Below are 15,430 nucleotides of genomic sequence, written 5' to 3'. Positions count from 1 at the left end.
CATAATGAAGGTAATTTACTCATAATAAAATAAAAAGAAAGTGTGTATGTGTGTGTGTGTGTGTGTGTGTGTGTGTGTGTGTGTGTGTGTGTATGTTTGGTCTGGACTTTCTCTCCTGCAGCCATCTGTGCACATCTGTGTCTCACTGTCAGATGACTCTAGTTGCACCATTTCAGTCTCATCATGAGGGTTTGTCGTCGTCGTGACACACAGAAACCACCAGTGTCCGACACTTCGTCTCCACCCAAGATATGATCCAGATCCACTATTTAGTTTTGAGCCTTTTTTGCGCAAATGCAGGTCAAGAGATCTCGAGTCGATGACGAGGAGGTTATTGCTAAAGCAGCGAGGTGGTGGCTGAAGAAGAATAATAATGTTTCAAGAGATAGATAGATAGATAGATAGATAGATAGATAGATAGATAGATAGATAGATAGATAGATAGATAGATAGACTTTATTGATCCCAAGCTGGGAAAGAGTGCTGCAGCAGCATTACACAGACACACAGTGACGATAACAACATATATTGTAGTATAAGAATATAAAGAATAAGATTATAAAAAACAAACTATACATAATAAAATAGCAAAATATAAAGAACAAACTATACATAATAAAATAGCAAAATAGCAATAGCAAATAAAATAGAATGTAATGTACAAAAGTATATACAACAGAATTGGCATTGTTGATTTTAGTGCAAAGTAAAAAATGTGCAATGTGTGTAGCTGTGTAGAAAATAAAGTGTGCAGTGACTGTAAGTTATGACCAGAGCAGCATATACAGAGTCACAATGTGGTAAATGTGTGGAAACAATTCATATTTTGATAAAGATTGCTGTCGTTGTTTGGATGGCAGAGTAAGGGAGGCAAATCAGAGCATGACAGCATGTAAAATACCTGTGTGTGTCTTTGTTGCAGATGTTATTGTTGCAAACAAACAGGAAATAACAAAGCGTCACTTCCTGTGAACCGCAAACGCTCAGGTTGCGTGACCCCGCTTCATATTAATATTTACACATGTACAGCACTGATTCTTCCTGTTTCCCCTGTAACACCCGAACACATCTAATCAATATCGCATCAGCACTGTCACTACACCACCATAGTAGATTAGATGGAGCATTATGAGGTGTATTATTGTTTGAGTAAATATCATTTGTCTTATATATTTTATAAGAGCTTTTGTAGTCTGAATGTAAATAGCAACACAATCCACCAGCTGTTGATATTTCTGACAGTTCTTTACAAAATAAGACTGAAAAATAACACTGCAACATCTACTCCTACTCTTATACATCATGTACAGTATAAATAACTTATTATTAGTTCATTATTTATCCCAGTGTTCTTTGCACCGCCTGCACATTAGCTCGTGGTTAAAGCTCTGGTGCCTGTATGATATCTATATTATGTCTGTGTCTGCGATGGCTGATGAAAGCTGCAACAAAAACAATCAACTAGAAGCGTCGTTTTAAGGTTTTTTCCGGTTGCTGTGTAGATCAGATGTGGATTTGGGACACAGTGCAGCTTGTGCAGAGATCAGCAGGAAGTTGCATCAGCAGATGGCAGCTATTTCAGTGTTTTTCCCAGAATGTTGTAACACTGCTTCTTTTCTGAGGAGCACGAGATGAGATGCTGCTGTTTTTCTGCTTTTACTTTCTGTCTCTTTCTCAGATATTCTGTTATTATTATTATTCACTATCAAACTGTAAGGCAATAAAAAAGCATGCAGACTCAGACCTGTGGTCAGGTGGTTTGCCACTTTTGACAGCTGCTGTCTGTTGCTGTCCAGATGGAAAGAAATCAAAAACCTTTCAGTTTAAGAGCGTTTTTGACTCATTCGGAGTTGGGAAGTTTCACTTTGTCATCTTCTTGTGCAGGTTTTATATTTCATATTGGAGAATTCGGAGTAAAACTGTCAGAATTGGAGTTATCTTTCACTCTCCGCTGCCACCGGACGTAAATCAGTGCGAACAAAACAACTCATTTGTGCAGCAGCTCGGCCCCTGAAGACAAGCGAGCTCTGGATATTAAATCAGTAACTGTAAACCTCGTGGTGCTGCTGCTGCTGCTGCAGAGATTTACTGTATGTTCCATCTGCAGGCGGGACTCGCGCCCCCGTGTTGTTATCTGTATACAAAACAAGTAGGGTCTTGCGTAATGTTTACGTCTGTGCTCCAGCCTGATACGACCATCCGCATCTCCTCTGGCTTTCTGACAGTTATTTTTAGACGCTTTTATCCTCGGAGGCAGTTGTGCATTTAACAGGCGCTGATTTTAAATCTCCGTCTGCTGAAGAATCTAAATTGAGACGTTTCGGCTGCTGTTGGTTACAAACCTGTTTACTGCAGCCAAAGAGAAAAAGAAAAGAAATGCTTTTGGCCAGAAATGAGACTGGACTCTTCAGGGTTTACATACCACAGAAATCAAAGTCTCTGACTTAAAATAACAGTCCCGCTGAGCAGGGCCGGATCAAGATCTTTAGAGACAGAACCAGGATAAAACTTTGCATCATTTATTTTACACGAAAGAAGCCTTTAAATTTAGCTTTTGATGGGAAGTCACTTAGTCAGCTTCTGCCACTTCTCTGAAAGACAGAAATAAATATTGCGATATAGAAGAGAAACACTGGGGCATAAGAAGTGGTACTAGTCTTTGGCACCAAGCTGATGTGCTGAAGTGTGGTGGCACTTAATAAATAGATACGATTTCCAAAAATAATACATTTTATACGTTTAAAGAAAACTTATTCACATCAAACTATCATTTAATTTTTTTGAGTTCCGTTACCACTGTATTCAGATGTTGCTCGGGATCTTTGCCAGTGCAGAATACGTTCGTATCGTCTGCAAATAGTACACAGTTAAATTTAACATTGCAAATATCATTTATGTGCAGTATAAAAAGCTCCGGGCCCAGAACTGAGCCTTGCGGTACCCCACATGTGAACCCCCTTAATTCAGACCGTTCATTATTTGTTTGGACATATTGGTATCTATCATCCGGACCCATGAGTTTGCAGCCCCTCTGATAGGCTACTATATCTGTCAAGTTTCTTTGATAATACTAAAGTTTGATCAATAGTATAAAAAGGCTGCTTTAATGTAATGAACAGCCCCACTGTGTATTCTTTATTGTCAGTATTTGTGGTTAAATGATCAGTCATTTCCACAACTGCCATTGTGGTTCTTTGACAGACGCACTGCCACCCTGAACTTTTCTAAACTTTACAACGACACAATTGTCTGAATCTGTTGGACTTGACATTAAACAGACTTCACCCAGGCGTCTCTCTGCTGTGAAGTCTGTTTAATGTCCCATTGAGTCCATGTGTAAAAAGCTTCATTGTCTGAAGAGCTCACTGGGAGTCGGTGGGTGTGATGATGATGTTTCTGGCTTCATCCTTCGCCCTAAACTAATTTAGTATTTCCAGTGGGTGAGAATGCATCTCACACCATCTCCAGTTGTGTGCTGCATGTGTCAAACTGTTGTTTGATGCCATGTACAATGGGTTTAGCAGAGCTTTTTTTTTTTTTTTTTTCCTGCAACAGCTGGCCACTGCAGCTGGAACCAGTTCCTAAACCTTCAACTGTACACACACAGGACTCAAATGATCCAACGTCCTCATTTCACATCAAGTCTCAGCTGCTGCTTCTCGCTGAGAAACAACCACACAGATCGCAGTCGCCGTTGTGCAGCAAAGGGGGGGAAAGAGAAAGTGTTTCTAAAAGATGCTGCTGCTGCTGCTGCTGCGCTGTCGCGTCACTTCTCACATGGGACCTCAAACTCTGGTGCAGGGGCGTACAGGATGTTGAGCGGTGGCGAGGCATCTAAATCAAAGAGGAGAGAGCTTAAAACGATGAGCCGGTGTGCTCTGGGAGAAACGGCATCTGTGGGTGGTTGAGGTCATTATGCAGCGCCCTTGGGTTGTAGCTCCAGAGAAATACGAGTGGGTGGACGTAAAATATGCAGCGTGTAATTGTCAGATACGTTTTCTGTCTGGAGGCTGATACTGACACTCAGATACACACATTGCAAATAAATATAGAAATGATCTGTCATTTCTGGGTCTTTTAATACTTTTGGAACAGATGCAGTGGAGGCAGTGGCCCCGATTACCAACTTTAAATAAAAAGTGAAATGGGATATTGCGCTAGGCTAATTATATGTGCTGCTTCTGCTCCTGGCTGCATTCAAGCCGGATTAAAAGGGAAGTTTTTTTTTGTTTTTTTTGTGAACTCGTACATCAACCAGTTTGACAAGAATGACTGTTAGAGTAGATGTGACTCTGAGACTCAACAATAGAGAGTGTGACTGTGCAGCGGTGAGCCAGCCAACCCAACCTCCCACAAGACCTGGAATGACCCCAAGCCTTTCACACAAACCTGAAAGTCAAATAGAGGATTTGTATCCCACCAAATTCTTTCAGATCATTGGATACTTGTGGTTTGGATCTGAATGTACCGTCAAACTCTCAGAGGCCCCACACTCATCCATGATTCACCAGCTGAATATGTATTTTCTTGGTGAATTGATATGGTTCATTCTCCCTAATAATCAAAACCATAAATCAATAATTTATGACAGAACTATTGGCAGTTGATGGCACACCCCCAATAAAACTGAACTGGCTTAGTTGACTTCATGCTGCAGAGCTGGATGAACTCATGGAGTAGAAAGGACCTTAAATTTAAACTGCTTCATTCAACTTTTTTGGTTGGCTGTGTTGGTCGCTTGCATTGTGGCAGTTGGGTTTTGAACTTGACTTTTACTGATCAATTCAATTTGTTTAATGATAGAAAGGATTTATGCCTTGTAATTTGATGCTCATAGTTTTTAGTAAATTAACGAATATCATCAGCATCGGTGAGCCAATCAGCATGCAAAGTGTTTGGACAAACATCCAATGATGGTGGTGATTGGCTGTTTATTCATGCAAACACATTAAAGAAAGATGAAAGAAAACTGTACTGTAAGGTATGTTGCAATTTTCTTTTGTAAAAATGTCTAATTGATTAAAAAAGTTGAAAAAAGACCTTTTAAGAATCAGTGTCAAAGTCAAGGGATAGGCTAAAGCTAGCTGGTTAGCATGCTAACGTCAGTATTAGAAAAACAAGAGATAGAAATAGAAGGGAGACAAAAGTGAACAAAGCCTAACTTGAACATTTCAACGCTATTAAGTTAATAGCTGCTGATGCTAATGTAGTGATAACAAAAAAAATCAGCACATAAGCACCGTTTTAAGAATGTGAGTGTGGGCTGGTAACTGTTGATCGACAGCACTTGCAACAACATTAACAAACCTCAGCTGTCATCACAGCTCATTTAAGTGTTGCCAAAAACAAAGGTGCCTGATGTTGGCTTTCTTCACCTGGACCGAAGCCAATCAGTGAGAGGAAGAGGGAAAAATACAAGTGCAGAAAGATCTGGTATTGAATTACCAAAACTGTCGACCTCTCTGTAAGAAGAGAGGATGACTTTTAAAATAAGCAATCATTTTCAGAAATTAAGACGTATTATTTTCTTCCACTATGCTGACGGTGTCAAATATTGACTGGACTGTTGACTATAGGGACGGAAATCAATAAGATTTTGTTGATACCAGTGCCGTTACTGATTCTACTCAATGGTGGGAACAGTTCTCGATCAGTTGAGAAACTTTCATGCATCAACAAAAGGAATTGATGAGTTTGGGCAAGTACGATTCTCTCGACCGGATCTGGGTCTTGAATCCCCAGTCGACCGCCCTGCAGTCTCCAGTTCAGAGACATTTCTGATTTTAACCAAAGGTCTTTGTTAAAATCTCTTGAGCTTTCTGTGTCACGTGACGCGATTACATAACTGAACACTTCTTTTTTAGCTGTGCCACAATTCAGAGACCACATCCTTTAGAGGCCTCATTTGACCGATTGCGCCACATCAGCTTCAGAATGTCTCGTTTCAAAGGCTCGTTCATATGCGTCCTAACAAAGGATCAAAGGGGCAGATCCCAAGATTCATTGTGCATTGGGTACCAAAACCAATAGCAGCAACTGAGAGTCCAAGGATGACACATTGAAATGTTCAAACCTCAATAAAACACAACAGTAAGGACGGGAACAGCTGGTAATATAAAGCCAAAATCCTCCATAGACCAGAATCCTTTGTGGTCTTCGACAGATACGAAGGGTCACACCTTTGAAGAGGTCCATGTTGAGTTGAAATTTGACAGAGCTAATATCAGGTAGCATTAGCTTTCATTCAGCATTTAGCTAGCAGGTACACAGGGTTGGAAAGTTTCTCACCTTCTGTTGTTTTTAACGATCAACAACATCAGGATTGTGTTGGTTGAGCCAACAGACAATGACACACAATGCAGAACCAGAGCTAGAACCAACAGTTTAATGTTGTCGTTTGGCTCACAACAACTCACAACATTAGTTGAGCTTGCATTGAGTCAAAAATAATCTCTTATCCTCATAATTTCCTTAAAGGTATATTGTGTAGGAATTACTTCCATCTAGCGGTGCGGTTGTATATTGCAAGCAACTCAATCGTATTTTTCATGCTGCATTCACGTGAAATTGGGCAGACAGCAGACGGACGGCAGCCGTTGCACGTAACGGCATAAACAAGCCTCTATGTAAACAAGTGGTCCGTCAGCACGAGGCAAAACAATACACGTGACAAAATGTTGTCATGGCGATGTCGTATTGTTTACCTGACCCACGTTTTACCGGCTTTCTCTCGACTTCTGTGACTAAAATGACACCTGGTTTGTTAGCGACGGCCGTCTGCCCGACTGCAGGTGAATGCAGCATCAGTGTAACGCTCCATTCCTCCTCACTGCGTTACCGCGGTGACTTTTCACAGACGCCACCTCGACCTGAGCCGACAGCTCCGTCCGGTGTCTCCGCTGAGTTTCCGTGGTTTCCTACCGTCACGCTGCCACTGAACGTAAAAACATGGCGACACCACATGGCAGCAGCACCGAGCTTACCCGCTCCATGGAGATATGAATGATATGAACGGTGAATTCAGAGCTGAAAGGAACACTTCAGTTTGTTGATGAGGGGGATTACTGATTAATGAAAAACAGACTTTTGAACCAAATAATCGATTTTTGTGAATAGATAACAGGAGAAGTTACACATTGTCCCTTTAACCTCGATTGAAAATATAAGGATGCAGGAAAAGACGGAGGTGTGGCGCCAGTTGATCATTCAAGGATGTCCATAAGTTCTGGATCGTGTCACAAACATAAAACAGCTGCTCGATGACATTTTCTGCTTTTCATCTAGTAAAAGGAATGAAATGAGATGAGATAGGAAGCACTGAAGTTCCTGTCCTTATCTTTACAGAACTGAACCAACTCTTATCATGGTGCTATCAAGAAACTTCATGTCAGTTCACAGTGCAAACGGGTTTAAGATTTTCTAAAAGAGAGTTACTTATGCAGGCATTGCTTCGGTTTTCGGTGCAGACAGTGTTAACAAACACGCTATTAAACAGGCTGAAAAATGTGGGTGTTAGTTTGTGGCTGTAACCACAAACTAATTGGCAAAACTGAATGCTCGGTGAATCGCTTCCCCTGAGGGTCCTGGACTCTGGTTTGGTAGTCGAGTCTCTACGGGATCTAGATTTTTCCAGTATTTATAACATTAAGTGTAGTACAAAGAAGAAAAAAGAAATAAGCAAGAAATAAAAGAGCTTTTTTGTCTGCTTTTGTTTTGAGATGCATGCTTCATTTCCTGTCAGCTCTTCTGCATGCTGGCACTTTTTGGGGCAGGAATGTCAGATGCTGCACGCCTTCAGTGGAAACTTGCACACGGGCCAAAGCTCTGACATAATGTGCACTGTTGTGTGTAGTAATTATGAAATGCCATGCGAAACACAGTAGCTCCGCGGCCCCGATGACGAACCCTGAATATTAACCTTTTTTTAATTCCCGCACACGCTCGTTGTTGCAGTTCCTGCGAAATGCATGGTGGATTTAAGAATTCCTGCTTCTCCCTGAGCCGCTGCCAAACAGCGATGAGTCACCGCGGCGCTGGCTTGTAACTGACAAAAAATTAAAACAAGAAAACCAGATGCTGGAGCGGGAAAGGCGGTCATGTGTGCAGCTTTTTTGTGCGTCTAGATATACACCACTTTCTTTGGAACAGCGTGGCATTTGTGTTGTTGTTGTTAGACAGGTTATAAGGTGTATTATTAGTATCCTCTACATAATGTCAGCCTGTTGTCTATTGATTCAACCTCTGACATAGTGATTGATCGGTTGATTGATTGATGCCCTAAGGATGGTGAATTTTCTAATTCAACGTATCATAATTGTACAATAATTGATCCCTTTGTACATGCATTATATTCTTTTTTTCTCCAATCTCGCTGAGCTGATTCCGAGCTAGTTTGATTATCAGTAGGACGTTTTTATGATAGTGATTACTACGGAAAACTGACCCTTGATCAGCCATAAATACTCCAGTGACTGTGATCCAGGGCTGTCGTCTGCGGAGTCCAGCTGTTTCCTTTGGTTTGACAGAGTTATGTTAACTTCTACTCTGATTTATAGTTATAAGTAACATAAACACTCTCTGAGCTCGAAGTCGGAGCTCGTCGTTGCACTGAACTTCATGAACCTGTGGATTTATTTTGAACTTCGGATCGTTTCAAACAAAGTTATGGAAATCCTGAGGATGGGATTTGAATATCAAAAGTAACCCTGACGACGTGTAGCACGGTGGTAGAGTGGTTAGTACTGTCACTTCACAGCAAGAAGGTTCCTGGCAGGAGCTTTTTAAAGCCAATACTGACATCTTTTTAGCACTTTTTTCTTATTACCTTATTCAGATTACTCACCATATATTGATGCATTTGAGGACGAACTGTTGTTGCATGGTGACAGTGCTTTTGTGCTGTATTTGAGGCTCCAACCAATGGTCACTGCCCAAAAGGGAGCACTATGGTGTAGAAACTGTGAAATAAAACGTCTGAATGCATAAGAATAAACTGAATTTTGGAAAAAGGAAATCACAGTATACCACCATGCTGACAGTATCTTGCAATAGAGCACATCGTTATTCCCTTAGGGATATGTATTGTATCACCAGACTCTTGCCAATAGACAGTCCCAGTTTTTAAAGGGATAGTTCAACATTTTGGCAAATTGGCCCATTGCCATAATCCCTATAGTCACAGCAGTAGGTTCGTTACCTTTAATTGTCGGTGCAAGCTATTTTTAGAACGGCGGAGCAGAGCCGTGAGCTGCTCAGAGCTACGCTACGGAGGCTAATGGGATTTCTTGGTTTCCCTCATCAAACTCATCAAATACACAATCCAACAACTCCACAACGCTCTGGTGGACAAGTTGTGACCTGCACATTCACCACGCTATGAGATAATAACAGAACGTTACCAGACGGAGTTGTTTTAGAGGTAAATGCAGAGACTGCTTGATGAAAAACTGCCCCTGAATGCAACACGCATCATCAGTTTTGCATGAATTTACCTCTAAAACAACTCTGTCTGGTAACGTTCTGTTATTATCTCATAGCGTGGTGAATGTGCAGGTCACAACTTGTCCACCAGAGCGTTTTGGAGTTGTTGGATTGTGTATTTGATGAGTTTGATGAAGGAAACCAAGAAATCATATGAGCCTCCGTAGCGTAGCTCTGAGCAGCTCGCGGCTCTGCTCCGCCGTTCTAAAAATAGCTTGCACCGACAATTAAAGGTAACGAACCTACTGCTATGACTATAGGGATTATGGCAATGGGCCAATTTTCCAAAAATGTTGAACTATCCCCTTTAAACAGCACCGAAGTCCAATGAGATACATCTTGATCGTCCGTATGTCCAGTCTGACTGTGGAGAAATCTCCAAAGTGACATTGAGTTGGTGGGTCTGACAGGTCGATAGCCCTTTGAGATGGTTTCAGTCCGACAGAACAACAGTATACAGCCTGAGTTGGATTTAAAAGCAGTTATATATTATGATCTGTCCTCACATGATCCTTAACAGAAGCAGCACAGACCGTGGAGAGCTGAGATTGGATGGTAACACTTACACAACCATTTTAATTTGGACACTGGAGTGTTGGCCCTTCACATTACCACCTCCACCACCAGTAAAAACCACACAATAAAACCCTGCATTCATCCAGTGCATGTACAAAAACCAAGCTCAGGGCCAACTACAGGGTCCTGCTGCCAAAAATGGATCTCGTGAAGAAGCTGTTTTACAGCGGCTGTGGGTGTGGTGCCACCAAACTGCTGCTCGGCCTCACCATAAATACAACATGGACTCTTTTTTCCCAAGATAGATCGGAGGCGGAAGTCGCTGGATGTGCAGCGTGTTGGCTAAAATGTCACACAGGGCTTTGAACCTCACTAGTTTTCTTAAAGGTCTGTTTTGTTTTTATTGTCGGTGAGGAATTTATATATGTGAGAGCGGGAGCTGCAGACGGACTCGACGGGCTGCATGGGGACGGTTAATGGGCTTTTTCCCAGAGGGCAAATTCAGTAATAAACAAGAGGAAAACTCCAACTTCCTGTTTCTGAACTACCTTCCTGTGGAGCGTTGACCAGATGTAGACAGTGTGATGTCACTCTTTGATATTTCTACTGAGCCTCATGGTAGAAAACGTTTAAACAAGGAAATGACATCACAGGTATTTAATATTGACACATCCGATTCAAGACTCGAACCTTAACCTTTACAGGTGTGTCGGTGAGATCAAAACGAAAGCAGAGGTTGAAGATAGATGTGTCAACATGTTGAAAGATGTTGTGGCTGCTGTGATCAAGCTGATTGTATGTAAAGATGTGATAGCAGACATGACGGTCTCCAAAAGTGAAACCAAAACATCTGGATCGCCCCCTGGTGGCTGTATGCAGCATAGGTAACTCCTCCCCCTTTGATAGAAATGCTTTTTTCATGATTGATTTTGGTTTTAATTAATTCTAGTGCCATAAAAAGGGACTATGATGCCATGATTGGCTGCTTTGATTGACTTGTGATTGGGTTGGACCAATGTATGGGTGGCACCTTGATACTGCTGCTCCATTGGCCGATCACTAGTGGCGCCAAACGACAAGAAGAAGATTCATACTTCAAATGGAAAAATATGAAACTTTCAATGATATCTTTTTCAAAATGTAAATTATGGGACCTTTTAAATGTTCTTCCAGTATCATGTCAGAGTGAAGAAAGGCCAAACATCTTCAAGATGGCCGCTGAATGCCAGGACACGGATTGCCAGATTTGACTCCAGATTAAACGCCACCACCATCGCCACAGTTTCTTTCTACTCTGAAATGTCAAATCAAAACAACTATTAAAACAAAACAACCCAGAAGTATTTCAAAGTCTTATTTACTTCATCTGCACACGGCTCCTGAGGGACGGACATGTGACTGTTGAAGCTTCGCTGTCAGCAGATCGTCCATCAGCGTCAGATCGTTGGGTTTAATGTGGCTTTCTGGGTAAAACCTCTTGATTTGTTAATGAAGTTTGGTCCGTGACTGATGCAGGACGAGCTCTCGCCATGTGTTTCTCCTTTTCTCGGCAGCAACGGCCTCACGGAAAGATGACTGTGGTGTTTTTAATTGTTTATTATGGTTGTGTTTACTGAGGAGGGTTCAGGGTGGCCAATGAAACTGCAGCCACACACGCACACACACACACGTACATATATGTTTCCCCTTGATTTACCTTGAATAATGTCCATGGTATAAACTATGGTCCAGTGTTTATAGGTCTGATGAGAGGACGTTCTGGTCTCATCAAATGTGATTTAAAGTGTTTTTAGATTTGAATTTTGGTAGTAAATGTTGTTTTTAAGAGTGTAACAGCACAGGAATGCTTTTCAGTATCGTTCGTCAGAGAGTCGGACTTTGACTTTGAGTTGTATATACCGCTGCATTAAACCGTGAGTGTTAGTGAGTGTAGCACGATGCAGGCCGCAGGTCACGTGAACAAACACAAAGCCAAACATGAATACTAGGGCTGCCCCCGACCAAAGAATTTCTTGGTAGACCAGTAGTCGTCATTTATGGCGATTAGTCAACTAATCGACCCTACACGTCTGTAACAACATCGGAAAAAGTCGCTTTTGAAAAAAAAAAAAAAGAGACCTGCACAACAACAACAAAAAAACTGACAGCGAGTGCGTGTCACAACTTCCTGTATCTGGCCCTTCAAATTAAAAGCCCTATAGCCTTTCATATACAGTTCAGTCATATAGATTTTGACTTAAAGCCCCAGTATGTAACTTATTTGGCTTTTTATTAGCAAAAATCAAATATTGCTTTCATAAATACGTATTTCACTGAAGTCGAATCACATCCGCATACAAATGAAAGCTTTCTCGTACGTTACTATGAGTTGTTACAAGTCGTTACAAATACATAAGTGGACGACGCACCGAACCGAGGCGGCCATGTTGCATCACCATTTTTTACGTTGAGTGGCAGCGTGACCGTAGGTAACCACGGAAACTCAGCGGAGCTGTGGGCTCGGCCTGTTTAAACTGTCACCACTGTGTAGTGTGAGGAAGGACGGAGGCACTGGTGTTGCATTCAGGTGCAGTCAGACAGACGGCCGTCGGCAAACCTCCATTTTACTTGACGAGAGAAAGACGGTAAAACGTGGGTAAACAATGCGACATCACCATGACAACATATTGTCACGCCTGTATTGTTTTGCCTCGTGCTGGCGGACCACTTGTTTACATAGTCCCTTGGTTATCCTGTTACATGCAGCGTCTGTTGTCTGTCTGACGTCTGCCCGATTTCACGTGAATGCAACATCAAGAATATGTTCAGATATGCAACAGCACTGCTAGATGGGGGGAATTCCTACATATTATACCTTTAATTTTGACAAGACACGGCTCCAAATGTTTGTTTTTTTCCTACGACCAATCGACCAATGAGATTGACCAGTGCTTGGTTGACTATTTGGGGGCAGCCCTAGTGAATACACACAAAACCAGCTGCTTCTTTTGTGTAAGTGTGTGTGTGTGTATGCGTGTGTGGTCGCACTGGAAACTCCCAATGTATGTCACTTCATCAGACACTTCCCCTTTTTTTCTTTCTGTGCTGGACAGCGGCCAGACGCTGCAGCCGGAGGAAAAAGCCTTGTGTGTCCATGCAGGTGTGGGTCACTGGAAAACTTAAAGTAACAGACACTGGAAACTTCAGACCAGTTCATCTGAGTATGATGGGAGGTCGGGGTCGGGGTCGAATCAATCACTCAGTGCAGCAGGATTTTTTTTAATACAAGCCGCGTGTTGGTGCAGCGTTACTATGGCGCCACTGAGCTTGGACGGGCTCCAGGCGTGTTGCAACAGCCACAGTGATGATGAAACGTCTCTTCTTCCAGAGAAGCCGTTTCATCGGCCGGTGAATCATCGTCCTGACAGAACTTCTCTCTACGGCTTCTTCTCCTTCTTCTTATGTTGCTGATTTGGCAAAGACGCGCTGACGTCTCGCGGTGTTGACGATCACCAGCTCTCAGCTGCAGGCCGACTCTTGGCAGGTGTTGACATCTGGATCGGGACTAGGTCATGTTTACAGGAATCAGAAAGAGTCTTGGGTTTCATCACAGACTCTGTGCACTGACTGGAAACTACTGTAGAGAAATCTACCCATAATGCCATGCAGCAGCAGGGAATCTTGAAGCTGCTTTTGACATTATTTAGTCTTTTAGTGTCTTCGATCTCGTTGACCACAGCTTCACGCAGTTGTTGGTTTTGCTGGTGGAGACCAAACACGGAGCTAAAACAGTGGGAACGGTGCAACGAGGCGGTCGCTTGTGTAGTGGCTGGAATGAAAGAAATCAAAATCAAAAAGACCACTGTTGCACCATGGGCGTGTATTGTACGCAGCCAAAACAAGCTCATTGTTCTTTCAAAACTTTCCAAAATAGGTTTATTTAACCAAAAGCGGGCAAGCAAACAGAAGAACAAAGGAATTCCTACGTGTCTCTCCCTCTCTGGTCAAAAAACAAAACAAAACATATGCAAACCCAGGTGAAATTAAAATACTAAACACAGAAAACAACTAAATGAAACAAAATATAAGCAAAATCTAATAATTTTGAATAATCAGTATCACCTAAAGGCAAAACAGCATCTCAATTAAATACCTTAAATAACATATAAATATCTCCTACAGCTGTTTAAAACCAAGAACCAAACCTCAAAATTGATCTTCTTCTTTTTTCTTTTTTTTTTTACTGGAAAAAAAGCAAAATATTTAATTTCCGTTCCATCATGTATTAATTCCAACACTTCAGACTTTCTATGTAGTCCACAGGAAGTTATCTGCCCTTCCTTCTGGAAATTTGGAAGGGTGGATGCAGAAAGTCCAAATGTCTTTGTCCACTTTGCTTTTTCCGAGATTTTTTTCCATTACAAATCGAACAACAGAACCACGATCACCCAACCATCACATGAAAGGAAAAGAAAAGAAAGGAAAGGAAAAGAAAAGAAAAGAAAAGAAAAGAAAAGAAAAGAGGGCAGACTGACATAGACCGCAGATACAATCAAATGAAATCAGATCTAATAGGTTTAACATCCTCAGTCTGATGCAGAGAGCTCTGTGTGTGTGTAAATGTGTGATGTTCCCAGTCTTTAGACCACACCTTCCGGCCCAGTGTAATTCCAGGTTGTGGATCTGGAGCGTTACCACCAGGCTTTAAGGGGATTTGTGCAGAGAGGAGTCTGAGGACCTCTTACCTACTTATTAGTGAACGAGCAGAGCGATTTCCTCTGCGCTTCTAGGTCAGTAAACGCAACGTCGTGTTGGACGGCGGAGCAGAAATAACACTTGAGAGACGGCTGAGTGAGAGTTAGGAAGACCAACACAGCTGAGAGGAGCTGGAGCTGAAGCCCTGAGAGTCCACGTGAACATACACACACATGCACACACACACTTGTTGGACCAGCACCAGCCATGTTCTGCATTGCACTCAGACACACACACACACATCTCCTCCACACAACAGAGTCTTTGAGAGGCTCTGGACTCGGTTTCTGAAAATCCTTCAGACTGGCCTGAGTCCAGTCTGAAGGATTTCAGATACTCTATACTTGTGAGGACAGTTCTTTGACATAATGCATTCCCCAGCTCCTCCACCTGAACTCACCCACTCACTCACTAGACTAAGGTCTTTTTTAGTTATTATGCAGTTTTAAGACATGTGCACTCTTGGTGGTTTTCAGCTCCATAGATTTTAGTTGTTGGATCTAAAGTTATCACAGAAACTTTGGTGAATCACTGATGTTTAAAGTGAAACTACTGGTTTTGGCCAGTTTGTTATAAAGAGGAGGACACCCCTGTGGATAATTTAGCTGCTGCTAAAAACCTGCTGAACGTCTGCTTCTACAATCTAAACAAAGAAAGGTTAGAAGAAACGATCTCAGCTCCACGTCCTCTGCACACTGGT

General features: G+C 42.1%; 1 protein-coding gene across 2 annotated transcripts in view; it reads left to right on the top strand.

The window, feature by feature from the left end:
* eml3 (EMAP like 3) overlaps nucleotides 1-15,430 on the top strand; it is a 46,185-nt gene that overhangs the window by 1,944 nt on the left and 28,811 nt on the right. The gene's annotated exons all lie outside the window — the stretch shown is intronic.

Source organism: Trachurus japonicus, chromosome 18 (assembly GCF_045865225.1).
Source record: "Trachurus japonicus isolate A0001 chromosome 18, Traja_1.0".
Classification (NCBI taxonomy): Eukaryota; Metazoa; Chordata; class Actinopteri; order Carangiformes; family Carangidae; genus Trachurus; species Trachurus japonicus.
Note: the sequence above shows the minus strand (reverse complement) of the source record. Positions and strands in the feature narration are given on the sequence as shown.